Below are 18113 nucleotides of genomic sequence, written 5' to 3'. Positions count from 1 at the left end.
GTAGAGACAGGATTTCACCATGTTGGCCAGGCTGGCCTCAGGTGATCCACCGGCCTCGGCCTTCCAAAGTGCTGGGATTATAGATGTGAGCCACGGCGCCCAGCCCCAGTCCTGTTTCTATATCCAACCTTTGCCTGGCTTACAAATAGACTAGATTTACCTGTGGGGATCCTAGGAATCTAGTACAGAATTGAGATGCACTGGGATTGAATTTCAGCGGCCTGGTTAATGACACTGGCTTTCACAGCCTATGAATCACCATACAAATGCCTTATTCAGAAGCTGAAGTGGAGACCGAGGGACTCTGGATAATTAATATTGCAGGTCACTAGTAAAAGGCCTCAGAAAGCATCAAACCATCCCAAGAAATTATTTTTCCTGGGCTTCTCCATACAGCCTTGTAATTCCAGTTTCAGATGTTTGGAGTGGGCAAAATGCTGTTACAATTTCCTTTGCAGCAATGAGGAGAACGCATTACCCTGACAGTAGTGTTGAGGAGAGAAACCATTTTTCTTCCGTCTCCTGCCACTGTCTTGCAAACCACTTCCACTAAATTTGCCATTTGACACAGGCAGAGGGTGGCGAAAGAGATAGCAAGAACTTAGAGGGTGATAAGTACCGTAAGAAGTTTGCCACTTTGCAAAAGAAAAACCACTTTAAAAAATACAAGCCCTTCTTGAAAAAAAAAAAAAATCCCTCCTTGATGCAAAACAACATAACTATCTTTTTATTTATTTATTTATTATTTAGACAGAGTCTCGCTCTATCCCCTAGGCTGGAGTGCAGTGGCGCGATCTCGGCTCACTACAACCTCTGTCTCCTAGGGTCAAGTTATTCTCCTGCCTCAGCCTCCCGAGTAGCTAGGATTACAGGTGCCTGATGCCACGCCCAGCTAATTTTTGTATTTTTAGTAGAGATGGGGCTTCGCCATGTTGGCCAGGCTGGTCTCGAACTCCTGACCTCAGGTGATCTGCCCACCTTGGCCTCCCAAAGTGCTGGGATTACAGGCATGAGCCAGTGCACCCGGCCCAACATAACTATCTTCAAAAAAAGTTCTTCATTTATAGACGGATTGGTATCTATTACTGTGCCTTCTGACAAACTATACTCCTGGACAACTCTGAGACTTTTCCATGTCCTTAATATTACGTAGGATACTTTGGAGCTCTGAGCCAGTCCCCACATCCCGGACTTGGCCTTCCACTTCAATCTGTTATGAGGATTGACAAAGATCATCTCCTTTGACCAAAACTTGACTCAGCCTCGCCTGAGTCCTCTGCTTAACTGGTCCTGAGGTCTTGACCTTGGGCCTTTCTTTCTGTCCTTGTAGAATCCAGTTTGAGCAAGAATCCTACTAAGTCAGTTTAGGAAAGTCCCCCACCCTTGGTATCTGACCACCCTCTGTGATAGCTTATCATCTTGTCCTGCCTGCAGCAAAAATTCTATCAAGACAGGAACTCTCCATCCTTGATGTTTCATTTTAGTAATTTTTCATCCACTGCCCCCACCCTGATCCTTGGCTGTGAATCCCTGTTTGCTGTTACAGTCAGAGCTGAGTCCAATCTCTCTCCCCCAGAGCAAGAACCCCTTGCAGTGATCCCTGTACCTATGGCCACGGGCCCCTTGAATAGTCCACCTTGAATAGTCCACCACTTGTCTTTAACAAGTGTTTGGATACATTTTTTTCCTTCTTTTTTTTTTTTTGAGATGAAGTCTTACTTTGTCACCCAGGCTGGAGTGCCGTGGTGCCATCTTGGCTCACTGCAACCTCGGCCTCCCAGGTTCAAGCGATTCTCCTGCCTCAGCCTCACGAGTAGCTGGAACTGCAGGCACCCACCACCACGCCTGGCTAATTTTTTTTATTTTGTTTTTTTGAGACAGCGTCTTGCTCTGTCGCCCAGGCTGGAGTGCAGTGGTGCGATCTCTGCTCACTGCAACCTCCGCCTCCCAGGTTCAAGCGATTCTTCTGCCTTGTGTAGCTGGGACTACAGGTGCGTGCCACCACGCTTGGCTAATTTTTTGTATTTTTAGTAGAAATGGGATTTCACCATGTTGGCCAGGCTGGTCTCAAACTCCGGACCTTCAAGTGATCTGCTCGCCTCAGCCTCCCAAACTGCTGGGATTACAGGCATGAGCGACCACGCCCGGCTACATTTTTTCTTTAACAGGACAGACCATCTGGGCTATTATCAGTCCTGGTAAGAAGGCCGCTGGGATCAGCCAGGTCCTAGCCCACCACTAACCAGACTTACATCTGTTAGAAAAATTTCCCAACACCTCAGTTCTACTGCAGAAGGATTAAATTGTCTTCTAGTTGTCTGAGTTGGGAGCATCAAAAGAACTGAAGTGAAAAACAAACTGGCTTTGGGGGAGCTGTGCCAGTGTCAGGCCCTACGAATGGCATTGGAGAGCCCTGTCTGCGAGTAATGGGGCAGATGGTTATTAACAAAAACGGACGGTTATTAACAAGAACGTGTGCTCTGACTCTTCCCTGTTATCTGCCTTGTAAAAAGGAATTGAGTGTGGTCATGTGCCGCATCACAAAGTTTCTGTGTATGATGGGCCACATATATGAGGGTGGTCCTATCAAATTATAATGGAGCTGAAAACTTCCTATCGCCTAGTGACATTGCGGCACAGTGTTACTCACATGTTTATGAGTAATGCATTGATGATTGGTGATGCTGGTGTACACACATTTTCTGGTCTGCCAGTCCTATAAAAATCTACACATAAAACATAAACTATGTACAGTATGTAATACTTGATAATAATAAATTGAATGTGTTACTGGTTTCTGTATTTACTATACCATACTTTTTATTGTTAGGTTAGAGTGTATTCCTTCTACTTATGTGAAGTTAACTGTAAAGCAGCCTCAGGCAGGTCCTTCAGGAGGTACCTAGGAGAAGGTATTGTTATCATAGGAGATGACAGTTCTATGCATGTTATTGCCCCAAAGACCTTCCAGTAGGAAGAGATGTGGAGGGAGAAGACAGTGATATTGATGATCCTGACCCTGTGGAGGCCTATGCTAATGTGTGTGTGTCTTAGCTTTTAACCAAGAAGTTTAAAAAGTAGGCCGGGTGGTGGCTCACACCGGTAATCCCAGTACTTTGGGAGGCTGAGGTGGGAGGATCGTTTGAGCTCAGGAGTTCAAGACCAGTCTGGGTAACATAATGAGACCTCCGTCTCTACAAAAAAAAGTTAAAAAATTAGCCAGATGTGGTGGGGCATGCCTGTAGTCCCAGCTACTCAGGAGGCTGGGACAGGAGGGTGGCTTGAACCCAGGAGGTTGAGGCAGCAGTGAGCTGTGATCAGGCCACTGCCCTCTAGCCTGGGTGACAGAGCAAGGCTCTGTCTCAGGAAAAACAGAAAGTTTAAAAAGTAAAAAAATTTAAAAAGTTTTAAAAAGCTTTTAGAATAAGGATATAAGGAAAATATTTTTGTACAGCTATACAATATGTGTTTTAAGCTAAATGTTATTACAAAAGAGTCAATTTTTTTTTTTTTTTTTTTTTTTTGAGACCGAGTCTCGCTCTTTCGCCCAGGCTGGAGTGCAGTGGCGCTATCTCGGCTCACTGCAAGCTCTGCCTCCCGGGTTCACGCCATTCTCCTGCCTCAGCCTCCCGAGTAGCTGGGACTACAGGCGCCCGCCACTGCGCCTGGCTAATTTTTTGTATTTTTAGTAGAGATGGGGTTTCACCGTCTTAGCCAGGATGGGGTCGGGGTCTTGATCTCCTGACCTTGTGATCCGCCCGCCTCGGCCTCCCAAATTGCTTGGATTACAGGCGTGAGCCACCACGCCCGGCCAAGAGTCAAAAAATTTTAAAAGACCAAAAAGTTTAACATGTAAAAAGTTGCAGTAAGCTAAAGTTAATTGATTATTGAAGAAAACAATTTTAAATAAATGTAGTGTAGCCTAAGTTACAGTGTTTACAAAGTCTGCAGTAGTGTACAGTAATGTCCTAGGACTTCACATTCACTCACCACTCACTCACTCACTGACTCACCCAGAGCAACTTCCAGTCCTGTGAGCTCCATTCACGGTAAGTGCCCTATGCAAGTATACCATTTTTTATCTTTTAGACCATATTTTTAATGTACTTTTTCTATGTTTAGATACACAAATGCTTCCTATTGTGTTCCAATTGCCTACAGTATCCAGTAGAGTCACTTGCTATACTGGTTTGTTGCCTAGAAACTGGTTTGTAGCCTATGACTGAGCCATATAGCCTAGGTGGGTGGTAGGTTGTACCATCTAGGTTTGTGTAAGTACACTCTGCGATGTTCACACAAGAATGAAATTGCCTAGTGATGCATTTCTTAGAATATGTCACCATCGTTAAGGGACACATGACTATAATAAAAGTTGAGAGACTGAAGGGAAGGGAAAGGGGAGAGGATATTCTTTGTGTCCTAAGGAGGTATGGAGAGGGAGGAAGTCTATCGCATTAGATAGGGCAGGATTTAGGAGTTATGTGTTGCTGGAGTGTTCTGAATGGGGTCTTCTTTAATTTTGTTTTGAAAGATGTAAATCAGAGACTAAAATTTTGTTTTTAAATTTCCTTTGTTTAGACTGTGCTTCTTTGGAGGTGAACTTGTGCTGATACTTGATGGGTCACGCAGACTTACAGTGAGAAAGAGCTTCAGGAAAATCAGAAGAGAAATCTGAGCAATAATTAAAAACACATTGTATTAGTCTGTTCCCAACGCTGCTAATAAAGACATACCTGAGACTGGGTAATTTATAAAGAAAAGAGGTTTAACAGACTCACAGTTCCACGTGGCTGGGGAGGCCTCACAATCATGGCAGAAGACCAAGGAAGAGCAAAGGGATGTCTTAAATTGTGGCAGGCAAAAGAACATGTGCAGAGGAACTGCACTTTATAGAACTAACAGATCTCGTAGGACTTATTCACTATCATGAGAACAGCATGGGAAATACCCGCCTCTATGATTCAATTACCTTGCATTCCTGACCCGTGTAAATCCCTGGTCTACATTGCCCTTCATAGTGGTCTTGTAGCATTTTCTAGTTATTACTGCTATTTGTGAACACATCTATTCTCCTTAACTATGAATAGTATAAACAATTTGAGGGTAGGGAATACTATATTTTATTTTATTTTATTTTGTATTATTATTATTATACTTTAAGTTTTAGGATACATGTGCACTTTATTTGTTAACCCTTAGGACCACAATGCTATAGTTTGAATGTTTGTGTCCCCCCAGATTCATGCATTGAAATCCTACTCCCCAAGTTATTGGGAGATGAGGCCTTTGGGAGGTGATTAGGTCACAAGGGTGAAACCCTCATGAATGGGATTAGTGCCCTTATAAAAGAGGCCCCAGAGAGATATCTCACCCCTTTCACCTTATGAGGACACAGATAGAAGACACCATCTATGAACCAGGAAGTGGGCCCTCATCAGACACTGAATCTGCTGACATCTTGATCTTAGACTTCCTGGCCTCCAGAATTATAAGAAATAGATTCTGGTTGTTTACAGTCAGTTTATGGTATTTTGTTATAACAGCCCCAACAGACTAAGAGAAGCCCTCAGGGTCTCCTACTTCCTTTTTTTTTTTTTTTTTTAACCTTTATTTTAGGTTCAAGGGTACATGTGTCAGTTTGTTGTATAGGTAAACTCATGTCACAGGGGTTTGTTGTACCAATTATTTCATCACCCAGGTACTAAGCCTAGTATCCAATAGTTACTTTCCCTGATCCTCCCCCTCCTCCCACCCTCTACCCTCAAAAAGACCCCGGTGTCTGTTGTTCCCTTCCTTGTGTCCATGAGTTCTCATCATTTAGCTCCCACTTATAAGTCAGAACATGCAGTATTTGGTGTTTTGTTCCTGTGCTAGTTTGCTAAGAAAAATTGCCTCCAATTCCATCCAGATTCCCACAAAAGACAGGATCTCATTCTTTTTATGGCTGCATTGTATTTCGTGGTGTATATGTACCACATTTGCTTTATCCAATCTGTAATTGATGGGCGTTTAGGTTGATTCCATGTCTTTTCTATTGTGAATAGTGCTGCAATAAACATTTGTGTGCATGTGTGTTTATGATATGATGATTTATTAATATATTCCTTTGGATATATACCCATTGCTGGGTGTATATATATATTCCTTTGGGTATATACCATTGCTGGGTTGAATGCTAGTTCTGTCTTTAGCCCTTTGAGAAATTACCACACTGCTTTCCACAACAATTGAACTAATTTACACTCCCACTGACAGTGTGTAACTGTTCCCTTTCCTCCACAACGTTGCCAGCATCTGTTATTTTTTGACTTTTTAGTAATAGCCATTCTGACTGGTATGAGACGGTAACTCATTGTGGTTTTGATTTGCATTTCTCTAATGATCAGTAATACTGAGCATTTTTTCATATGTTCGTTGTCCTACTTTCTAAGATCACACTCATTACGTTACATAAGTACTTGCGTGAATGGACTCATTTGCGACAGTTCACTTATTCATATTACTCTGGGAATGCATGGGGGATTCTGGGGCCCACCAGAGCCCCGGACCTCTTCTGTTCCTTGCAGTGGCTATGATAGCTGGGACCACAGTGGGGCTCCATCCGCATTAGTAACTCTTTGGGGAATCTGACATGGTTCTTTCTGGAGGAGCTTTCAAAAAAAAAAATACACAGTAATCACCTCACTTCCCACCAAAATGCAGCCAGCTCTCAAGCAGAAGATGACAGCTCTCAGATAACACCACGAAACCTTTCAAAACATTTAACACTGGAGGAGAGAGTAAAGGAAAAAGGAATCTGTCATCAGCTACCAGTGGTTGTGCTTGCTTTTTTGTTACTCTTCACTATCTTCCAACCAATGGGAGTGTCTTCTAGGCACCACAGGGTGCACGCTGCATGGGTCCCTGGTGGGTGTTGCCATGTCAATTAGCAGTCGGGTTTCAGGGATGGCTGGAAAGCTCCCCTACTTCTCCACCCTGCAGGCCGCACGTGAGGCCCAACCGCAAGACAGGAACCTTGGCTTCCAAAACCCGAACCTCCAAAATGTGGGCTTATATAACTTATTTGTTTATTTTTAAGCCAGCCCTGTCCAAGTGGAGAACATTTAAGACTCCCTTTTAGAAAAAATTTGGAACCCAACATTATTATTAACTAAATCAGCAAGCAACGGTTTTGTAAAAATTCCAAACGGCACAGTTCTGTGGACTTGGAGCATCCTGTTCTCGGTGGAATTACATCGCATGGTGGGTTCTCAAAATTGTTCCTGGGATTTCACTCTCACTCCCCTCCTCTGCCCCATGCAGTCTGGCCTGAGGCTAAGGGGGTCGGGGACTTCTTTTTTTTTTTTTTTTTTTTGATACGGGGTCTTGCTCTGTCACCCAGGCTGAAGTGCATTGGTGTGATCTCAGCCCACTGCAATCTCTGCCTCCTGGGCTCAAGCAGTCCTCCCACCTCAGCCTCCCAAGAATCTGGGACCACAGGCGTGCACCACCACACCTGGCTAATTAAAAATTTTTTTTTTGTACAGACAGGGACTTGCTACTGGCTTCAAGCGATTCACCTTGGCCTCCCAAAGTGCTGGGATTACAGGTGTGAGCCACCGTGCCCCGCCTGGGCCTGGGACTTCTGCAGCACTGGAGCCCCCTCCATTTGACAAGGGGCCATGGAGTCCCTGTTCTATAACTGAATCCAGTAGTTCTCCAGCTAGTTTGGTTGCTGCGGCTTCTGGAAGACACGCTGCTCTTCAGAGCATGGTGAAACAGAAAACATAAGATATATCTTTGGGTCAGATCAGATGCCACTTTATATTAGATTCTAGACATGGGGGGACCATCTGCCAATGGTCTGATAAAAATGTCTTCAGAGATGTTCACTGCTATATTATTTCTACCTGGAAAAACACTGAAAACAATCTAAATGTTCAGCAAGTGCAGCTAATAAATTGTGGTCATTTTCAATCTATCCATCCAAGTCATAAAGCTTCTTTGCAGAGTCCTTAACGATGTGAGGGAAGTGTTTATGATTTGTTAGGTTAAAAAAAAAAGTGGAACACAAAGTCACATATGACGTATGAGGCCAATGGTGTTTATTACATGTGCAGAGACTTAGAAAATATACTACAATTTTAGGAGAGGTTATATCCCTGCATGATGGCATTATGGGTTGTTTTATTGCTTTCTTTTTACTTTTCAGCATTTTCAACTTTTCTAAAATAAGTGTATATTACTCTGATCATCAGAAAATAAAATAATTAGAAGGTAGCTGAGTTTCTTAGTGGTGACGGATTTGGGTTCACATTTTTTCTTTCTTTCTTTTTCTTTCTCTCTTTGTTTTTTTCTTTCTTTCTCTTTCTTTTTTTATTGAGACAGGGTCTCACCTTTGTTGCACAGGCTGGAGTGCAGTGGCGCAAACTTGGCTCACTGCAACCTCCACCTCTCGGGTTCAAGTGATCCTCCCACCTCAGCCCCCCAAATAGCTGGGACTACAGGTGCACACCACTAGGCCTGGCTAATTTTTTGAAGAGATGGGGTTTCACCATGTTGCCCAGGCTTGTCTTGAACTCCTGACCTCGAGTGATCTGCCCTCCTTGGCTTCCCAAAGTATTGGGATTACCGGCATGAACCACTGCGCCCAGCCCACATTTTCTTTAGATACCATTTTCCTTGGTCCTCACTGCTCTTCACCCTCTCATGTCTCCTCCAGTGAGGAGCTAGAGGGAAAGGCTTCAATTTAAGATGAGGAGGATGAGATGCTCTCCTATGCACAAAGTCACAGTAATTCTCCTCGGGAGGCTTATGAATATCTAGGAGCTTATGAAGGCTTATGAATATCTAGGAGTGGCACACACCCGGTCCAGATTCCTATGTGTAAACTCACAGTGTCACAAATCTAAGAAGGAAAGAAACCAGGCTCATGGCAACTTTACATTTACTGAATCATCCCATCTTCAGACAAGAAAGGGTTCTAGCAGGACACTCCTTCCCTCACCCTATGACCGCAGCTTCCGCATCCCTAAAAGAGTGTTGACTGAAGTGCAGATAGACATCTTCAAGGTCTGGCAAGGCAGCCTGGTTCAAGCAAGGCAACTGGGCTGCACACACTGAGCTCTGAAGGTGGTCCAGCCAAGACAGGCCTGGCTTACGCCTTGGGCCAGCCCATTCCTTCAGTCCTTGTGGGTTTCCTCCTTGTGTTAAACGAATGTAATGTGACTCAAAGCTTCTCTTGGAGCTAGGTCCCATGATCTCATCTACCACTGCCTATACATGTGGGGAAGTGCCTGCCTCCAAGCGCTGAAGCATAGTGTTGAAGGGGGACGTCAGCTGGGCGTGAGAAACAAGGCTTTTCTTGAGAGTTTATAGGAGGGGAGCAGTCTTAGTTAGCAAGCACGGTGATAATTCAATTCAATGACATCCAGCAGCTGTTTACTGAGTGATTAGCTACATTCTGAACAAGGCATTCAGGAATCCCCTCAAATTCCTTAGAGCATGCCTCAGTTTCCCCCATTATCATCCCATCAACCTCCTTACTTTAAGACTTGGATTCTTGTGTGGTGTTGTGAAACTGGCACTGGTTTTAAACTCAGTGGGTCTGGTTGAAAATCCCATCTCCACTCTACCACTCACAAGCAAGTTGCTTTGTCTCCGTAAGTCCCATCTTCCCTGCCTTTGAAATAGGAATAATAGAGCCAACTTCAGCGGGGTGTTCCTGAGTATAGTTGCTGGATTGAGCAAAGAAAAGTACAGACACCCAGTTAAACCGAAATGTTAGATAAACAAACTTTTTGTTTGTTTGTTTAAGTATATCCTATGTAGTATTAAGGACATTCTTATACTAAAAAATTATTTGTTGTTTATCTAACATTCCAGTTGAACTAGGTGTCCTGCATTTTATCTGACAACCCTATTTTTGAGGCTAAAATGAAGAGATTTACCCAAAAGCCCTGCCCAGGGGCTCAATGATTTCACTTTTCTCTGCACCTTTCTGTCTCAGGGTGGATCCCAGAAGGTGCTTAATACCTTGCCCCTTGCATATCAGAGGGAATGAAGACTGTGAGCAGGTGGATGGAGGGAAGGTCAGAATGCTCAGTTAGGGAGTGCATTTACCCAAGAACAGCAAGAGAGCACAAAACACAGTGCTGGCACGCTGCTAAACCTCTGCCTCACAGACACCTTCAAAGACCGTACAGAATAGTGTCCTTTGGTGTGTGTGCTTGAACACGCTGTGTTTGCTGCATGTAGGTCTGTCAGTGGGCTTGACACCACAGGGCCAGAAGGAGCCCTAATGGGGACACCAACCCTAGGGAAACCCCATCTAGGCGTGATCATTCCATTGGCTTCAGAGGCCACTGTGGTGCACATTTGAAACAGGGACTTTCCTGGAGGTGATTTTTACACAAAAGGGGTAAAGGTAACTGGGTGCCCCAGAAACCTCCCTGCAACTTGTGGAAAACCTGCGGTGTGATGCGGGTCTGTACTTCTGTTCCTTTCTTTGTTTTTCTGCTCCCTCTTTGTGGCTTCTCCCTGCTGCCTCCCCCAGACTCAAATCCCCCCCCAGTTCAAGGTCCTCAAGCTTGTAGGGTGGAGATGGGCAGGTGGCAGGTCCACTCTCCAGAGTCATGCGCATCACAAGCTGCCCAGGAGCCCTCAGAACCTCAGGGTATAATTTCCCTTCTCTGGGCATCCGAATTCCAGACGGGGAGCTCAGCTGTTGTCGGCTTCAGGAAATTTTTCCACCAGGATTGAAACTGGGGCCAAGAAAGCGTGGCTCTGTAGAAGACATTCTCTTCTGCTATTCAAATGCACTTTCCCTTTAGTTCAGGCATTAGAAAATGGTGCCTTTACTCAGAGTCATAGAGGAAAGTTTTGGATTTCATTACAATGAGAAAACACATGAAGAGGGGACATCATAGGCTGCATTTCCAAATCTCTGCCATGTCTTTTTCTCATATCCCTTTCCCTTCTCTTATTTACTAGTTTTCTTTAAGTGAATTCATTTTCTATAATTTTTTAAGAAAAATTTACTTTAAGCAGCAATATTTATGAAATCTGTGGTTTGATGTGATCACATATATATGTGTACATATATGTGTATATATATACATTTTTCCCCCAATATATGAAAATTAATATATGCTCTGAAATTTTAAAATGCTCATCTGGGCCGGGCACAGTGGCTCACGCCTGTAATCCTAGCACTCTGGGAGGCCAAAGTAGGCGGATCACCTGAGGTCAGGAGTTCGAGACCAGCCTTGCCAACATAGTGAAACCCCATCTCTACTAAAAATATAAAAATTAGTCAGGCATAGTGGTTTGCGCCTGTAGTCTCAGCTACTCAGGAGGCTGAGGCAGGAGAATTGCTTGAACCTGGGAGGCGGAGGTTGCCGTGAGGTGAGATCGCACCACTGCACTACAGCCTGGGCAACAGAGCGAGACTCCATCTCAAATAAATAAATAAGTAAAAATAAAAATGCTCATCTGTGTATCACTTAAAACTACGTCTCTGAAACACAGCTTTACTGCATAAAGTTATTTGAAGCCAGGGATTCTTGCCTTATCATTCAGTTAACAGTAGCCAGAGCTGAGTGAGAAATTTACTCCGTGTCAGTCACCAGAGGAAGTCCTCCCCAAAGCTCTAGAAATAAGGTATTTGCATTGGCCCCATTTTAGAGATAAGGAAGCAGACTTAGGTAAAGGTCATCTCACTAGTAAGTGAAAGTCAGATTCAAACCCGAGCTGTCTGAGTTCAGAGTCCATGCAATCATCACTCTCTCCCACCTCTTGGGAAAAAACACAGGTGTTGATACCACGGCTTGCCAAGGAAAAAGCAAGCAAACGTCTTGTTGAAGAATGAATTCATTCAGTACTAAATTGTAAGTGCATCCTTCCTGTAACTTCTAATGCATTGCTTGCAGCTACCAGCTTGCAGAGGAGTTGAATTCCAAAAGTTCATTTAAAAGCAAGTTCCCAGTCTCCTTCCTCAGTGTTTCCCTACGGTACTTTGTACACACCTCTCCTATTGCGCTTATCACGTTGTCTCTTAGTTACTCACACATCTCCCTCCTTCACAGGGCTCCGGCTGTCCAAGGGCCCGGACCTTGCTTTATTTGTTTTAATATGCTCAGCACCTAGTCCAGTGCCCAGCCCGTGGAGATGCAGAGTATACACATGTTGTATTAAATTACAAGTCATTTGTTTGGAACTCAGCATGCATTTCTCCAAAGAAATGCATTACAAATGGGAGTGGAAGCACTATGTTTCCAGCCAGCCCACAAAAGTTTATTTAACCCATCTTGTAGCCTACCAAGTTATCTGGAGTCATGGGTGGAACGAAAGATAGAAATCTTCCCCATCTCCTGGGTGTAAGGTTAGATGTAAATAAAATTTCACATAGGTCAGTGTTGGTTTTCAGCTTCCTCCAAATTGCCCTTCTTTGTCTGCATCTCCCACCTATGAGCATCTTTGTCTCCAAGCTTCCTACTCAAAACCTACTGCAAGCCGGGCGCAGTGGCTCATTCCTGTCATCCCAGTACTTTGGGAGGCCGAGGTGGGCAGATCACTTGAGGTCAGGAGTTCGAGACCAGCCTGGCCAAGATGGTGAAACCCCATCTCCACCAAAAATACAAAAATTAGCCAGGCGTGGTGGCACATGCCTACAGTCCCAGCTATTCGGGAGGCTGAGGCAGGAGAATCGCTCAAACCTGGGAGATGGAGGTTGCAGTGAGCCGAGATGGTACCACTGCACTCCAACCTGGGCAACAGAGCCAGACTGTCTCAAAAAAAATAAAAATAAAATAAAATAAGAAAAAAAAGAAAGAAAAAATCCCAACAAACCCTACTGTAGTCCCTTACCCCAATTCTTTTCCAAATAACCTACTTGTCCTGCTCACTCACCAAAATTCCCATTTTCTGACTGTGGCTGAGCTCAGTTGATTTTCAGTAGGAAAACAATCTGACAGTTAATTCTTGCTAACCTGTGAATGACTGCCCCTAATATCCTTTCATTTGCCCCCACCTCCAAAGCCAGGCATATGACTACGTGTAGCACAGTGGTTAGGATTGTGGGATTGAAAGACAGACCTGGATTTAAATCCCAGTTCTACATATAAGTTACATAGTCTAGGCAGAGTAATGTGACTTCTCTCAACCTCAGTTCTCTCATCTGTAAAATGGGAATCATTGTAATTATCTAGAGAGCTAGTGCTTTTATAACACTTCTCAGAGTTATACCATCTGTCGGGCACAGTTCTAAGGACTTTAAAAGTCCAGTTTGTCTTCACAGCAACCCCATGAGGTAGATATTAATTATTATAAAGGAGAGTGACATTCCAAAAGAGATTTCTAATGGTAAGTTAAAATTAATTATGATTTAGTCCCTGCTTTCCTTATTCCAAAAAGGCTTTTGAGGAAAGAATGCTACATTGATAGAATTTCTGGCAGTGTGGATAGGAAAGGACAGTTATTCCCAGGAGGAGACTTTTCAGGTCAAAGACAGAAGGGATTTCTGCTAGATCACCCGTGGCAGAAAATTTACCCTAAGAGTCTATTCCCTTATGCTGTTCCTGTTTCCACAGCTTTTCCCCTTCCTCTGCCTCTGAATGTGCGGAATCTGCAAGTGGTCCAAATTTTTTTTTCTATCCCTTTCTTTCTTTTTTAATTTTTTTCACACAGCCCGCGGCAGCTGCAGGGTGGTGGGGGCCAGGCGGATGGCGGCAGCTGTTTGTATGTATGGGACCTCTGTAGTCTTTCTTTGTGACTCAGGGGCTGTCTGTATATATCACGAGCTACCACCTGGCAAGACATTTAGTTCCATCCATGTTGTTGAAATGTTTCCTGGATGATATCATCAATGCACAAGGATGGAAGGAGCTTTACGATGTGGATTTCCAGCCTTTGCTGCCCTCTGGCCTTACACTGAAACAGTCTGGGGCGATTTTAACCTCCAGCTTAGCAGGCAGTCTTGGATTTGCTCTCCAGTATTTCCCACTTACCAGATCCAGAGACCTAAAGCCCATGGCGTATATATCAGAACAGACCTAACAGTGTAGTCATGCAAAACCCCAAGCCTGCCGATGACAGGGGCAGGTGGCAGGCCCACTCCTCAGCCCCTTTTTGCTGTGGCGGCCTTGTGATGAAGTCACTGCACTTCTCTGGGCCTCAGTTTCCTCTCCTGTCACACAGCAGGTGGCTGTACTATCTCTACTCCCTCTGAGCTTTAGGAATCTTGGATGCTCTAATAAAGGACCCAGACAGATGGCAGTTGATCCTTTCTGATGTCACCCAGGAGTGGACAGTCCTTTGTGACTATTGTAAGCCTGTTCAAATGTGTCCTCTTCCTTTAAATTGAGAATTATTCCTTTATGCTAACTATATATTTCTTGTTTTAATTTGAAATTTGTCTCACTCTGTCACCCAGGCTGGAGTGCACAATCACAGCTCACTGCAGCCTCTAACTCTTGGGGCTCAAAAGATCCTCGTGTCTCAGGCTTTCAAGTAGCTGGGACTATGGGAACATGCTATCATGCTCAACTAATTTGAGACTTTTTTTATTGTGCAGGACTTCTGAAAATATAGATAAAATTCTACCCCATATTCTCATTACAGTGATACCTTGTATACTGTACAGTGACATGTCTATGTTTTAACCTAGGTGATTAGTTTTCAAGAACTTAGTGGTAGTGATATTCTATTTTATATGACATTTATATTTAAGAAATATTTCATGTGAAACTCAAAACAAAAATAGGAAGGGAAAGTATGCTCATTTTTACAAGTGATGAGATTAAGGATGAATGAGTCTAAATATCTTCAACAATATCTCATTACTAAATGGAAGAGGCACGGTGCAAACGCAGGTCCTTTGACTCCAAGTCTAATGCACAAGCCACAAGACCACATATTAATATAAACCACCACCACCATCCAAAATAACAGCCACCCCTAGTTGAGTTTCTGCTACATGGCACCTTACTAGGTGCTTTGCATACAATGTCTCTAATCCTTGAAGCAATTGCACAAAGGAGGCATTATCATCCTCAGTTTAGAGATGGAAAAATTGAAGTTCAGAAAGATTAAGCATTAAGATTTGCCTGATGGCTGACGTGTACTGAAGGCAAAATTCAAACCCAAGCCTGTTCTTTTGGTAGTGCTGCCCCTTGCTTAAATATGCATCACCTAAAACGAGAGCCAATATCATTTAATCTTATTTCTTAAGGTCGCATAAATTATGATTTCATGAAAATACAGTTAACAAAAATTACTGGTTGGTTGAATCATATTCAGCCAACTTATATATCACTTAAATTTTCCTGTTTGTATCATTCTGCTTCTCAGATTTTCTTTTCTGGATTTTCTTTCCTTTTTTTTTTTTTTTTTTAGACAGGACCTTACTCTGTTGCCCAGGCTGGAGTGCAGTGGCACTGCAAGGCTCACTGCAGCCTTGACCTCCCCGGCTCAAGTGATCCTTCCACTCCAGCCTCCCAAGTAGCTGAGACTTCAGGCATGCACGACTATATCCATCTACTTTTTGTATTTTTTGTAGAGACAGAGTTTTGCCATGTTGCACAGGCTGGTCTCAAATTCCTGGGCTCAAGCGATCCACACGCCTTGGCCTCCCAAAGCCCAGGGATTATAGGCAGAAGCCACCATGACTGGCCTATTTTCCATTCTTCTGAAAATATATATATTTTTTCTGGACCCCCTTAAAATATCTTTACTTCATTATTAAGTGACGGGAATTTAAAGTGAGCATGGTGTCTTAGAACTTGAATGATGTCCAATAGAAGAAAAGGATTCTAGCTTACCTCCCCCTTCCCTCATCCAGATTATATATCCTAGGATCATTTTACATTTATTCATAATCCTTTTTTCTGGCCATCTTACCTAGGTAACCCTTGCCTATTTTGTATCTGCATAATTCATCCATGGAAATTCTATAACTAACATCTATAACTTCACCTATGAAATGAGGACAGTGATTCCTGTCCTGTCCTTATCTCATAGTTTTGGTGACATTCAACCAAACAGTATATAGGGAAGGCACTTTGAAAGGTATAAAGAACCATCAACATAGATAATTATAGCATATTTTGCTTTAGAAAAAGCTAAACTGCAGAAATAGAGCCAAATAATCAGAATTGTTTAGTAAGGCTGAGATTGAATGTCCAAATTTCTGTACTATTTATCATATATAATAGGTAATAATGACATAAAGTAATTTAATTAGTCATTAAATTATTTTAAAAGAGAATTTTTTTTGCATAACAAAGAGCAGTGCCCTTTTCATACCATAGACAAACATAAAGACTAGTTCAATACAGTATAATATTATACTGTAGTTAAATACTATACTAGCTAAATACAGTATAATACTACACTATATGTATTTAACTAGTCCATTGTTTGTCTATGGTATGAAAAGGGCATTGGTCTAAGTTATGCATAAAAACTAGTTAAATACTTTCTGAGCTTCCCCAGGCCTCCCTGGTTTTCTGGCCTCTAGACTTCTGGTGGTCTACAAAACCCCACACCTTCTGGAATTGCTGTGAATTCTGCATTAGGCTTCTGATACAGAACTAGCAGATGGTCCGCCCCATTTTCCAGTAGAAAAACACATTTTAAATTCTTTTTTGTGCAGTTCTATGACAACAATGAACTTTTGGAATCCATTGGCTGAGAAAATAATGACAAAAGAACATTAAAAGTTTCAGTAAAACTTTCAAATGGACTTATATTTAATTGATCACAACTGCATCCAAGTACTTTTGGAAAATACATAGGCATGTGTGAAACATTATTCTACCAGCCATGTTGTAGACATGCAGTAGATATTTGTAAAGTGAGGGCACGAATAAGAAGAGAATAAAAATTGGCAGACAGTGCTTGGGGTATATGGGGACTTGTGACCCTTCTGTCATAACTCCATTCCTTGGCCCCTGCTCTGAGAGCCAGAGCTCAGAGCTCAGAAACCACCTGTATTGTTTCTTAAATACCCAATATACAGCAGGCACTCAGTAATAGTGTACAGAATGTGTGTATGTACAAGTGAATAAATGCATGCATGAACATTTCTGTTGTCTTTCAGCTAAATTACAATTTTGAAGACAGCTGGTTATGTTGTGGGCCTTTCTCTGTCCCTGAAAATCCCAGCGGTGAGTTTCGAGAAAACATCCTGCTTTCAGATAAACAACCAACGTGATCAGTATCACCTACCAACAGAAGCATTTTCGGAGGAGCTTATTTAAAAGAAAACATGTAAAAATTTAAATACCTAGAGGGACTATAGATGTTTTTGATTCTAGAAAATTCTTTTTGTTTCTCTGCAAAGGCACGTAAAAGAAGGTATGGAGTTAGAAAACTATGAGGAGACATGAAAGGTCCTAAGAAGGAAGCAGTGTTGCTGGTCTGGAGGCACGGGGAAGAGCATCTTGTCCTAGGACTGCACAGCTTATCTTTTGCAGCCTAGGCCGGATCTTCCGCTGAGTGATCTAAGGCCTTATCAGAAAGAAGGCAGTATAACCAGAACACTACCACGCAGAGATTTCAATGGCAAAGGAGTTGGTTAACTTGTTACCCCTTGAGGTGGCAGTAGCAAAAAGCAATTTACTTATTCATAAGTCATGAACTAAAGCATGTTAAGTATTTTTATGGGCAACATAACATAAATAACTCATTAGAGAATTCACTTACCTCAACGATGCTGGATAGAGCAGTCCAATCATCTCAAAGAGAAACTCAATACAGGTTGTTCTTGGAGGCTCAGTCATGAAATGCCGTAGAAAGAGCCCCTTCCACCCAATCTGGTGGCCACTTTGCCTGGCAACAAAGGAAGTGAAAATGTCAAAATGAAGAGGAAGAGATTCAACATTCTCTCTCTCTAAGGGAAAAAATGCAGACATAAGTCTTTTTTTGTGTGTGTGTGGGGTAGAGGGTTTGGACGTGCTTTGATTACAAAGGGTATCTGTAAAGACCAACATAAATTAATATTTATTGCTTCTTGTTTTTCCTTGGCTTATTCTGAAATCAGAGGCCTGATTTTTACTAATAACAGCCTGCAAAACAAATCACCAAGGGAAAAAAGGAAATAAATGATGTTACAGCTGCTTTAGGCTAATTTGACT

At 42.8% G+C, this 18113-nt stretch overlaps 1 protein-coding gene across 1 annotated transcript in view; it reads right to left on the bottom strand.

Moving 5' to 3' along the window:
- RBPJ (recombination signal binding protein for immunoglobulin kappa J region) overlaps positions 1–17839 on the bottom strand; it is a 264413-nt gene extending 246574 nt beyond the window's left edge. Inside the window, exon 1 of the mRNA XM_054485039.1 lies at positions 17683–17839. The gene's annotated coding sequence lies outside the window, so the exon portion shown is untranslated. The remainder of the gene's footprint in view (positions 1–17682) is intronic.
- Between the last annotated feature and the right edge of the window lie 274 nt (positions 17840–18113).

Source organism: Pongo pygmaeus, chromosome 3 (assembly GCF_028885625.2).
Source record: "Pongo pygmaeus isolate AG05252 chromosome 3, NHGRI_mPonPyg2-v2.0_pri, whole genome shotgun sequence".
Lineage (NCBI taxonomy): Eukaryota > Metazoa > Chordata > Mammalia > Primates > Hominidae > Pongo > Pongo pygmaeus.
The sequence above is the reverse complement of the archived record's forward strand: the minus strand, read 5'-3'. Positions and strand labels throughout refer to the sequence as shown.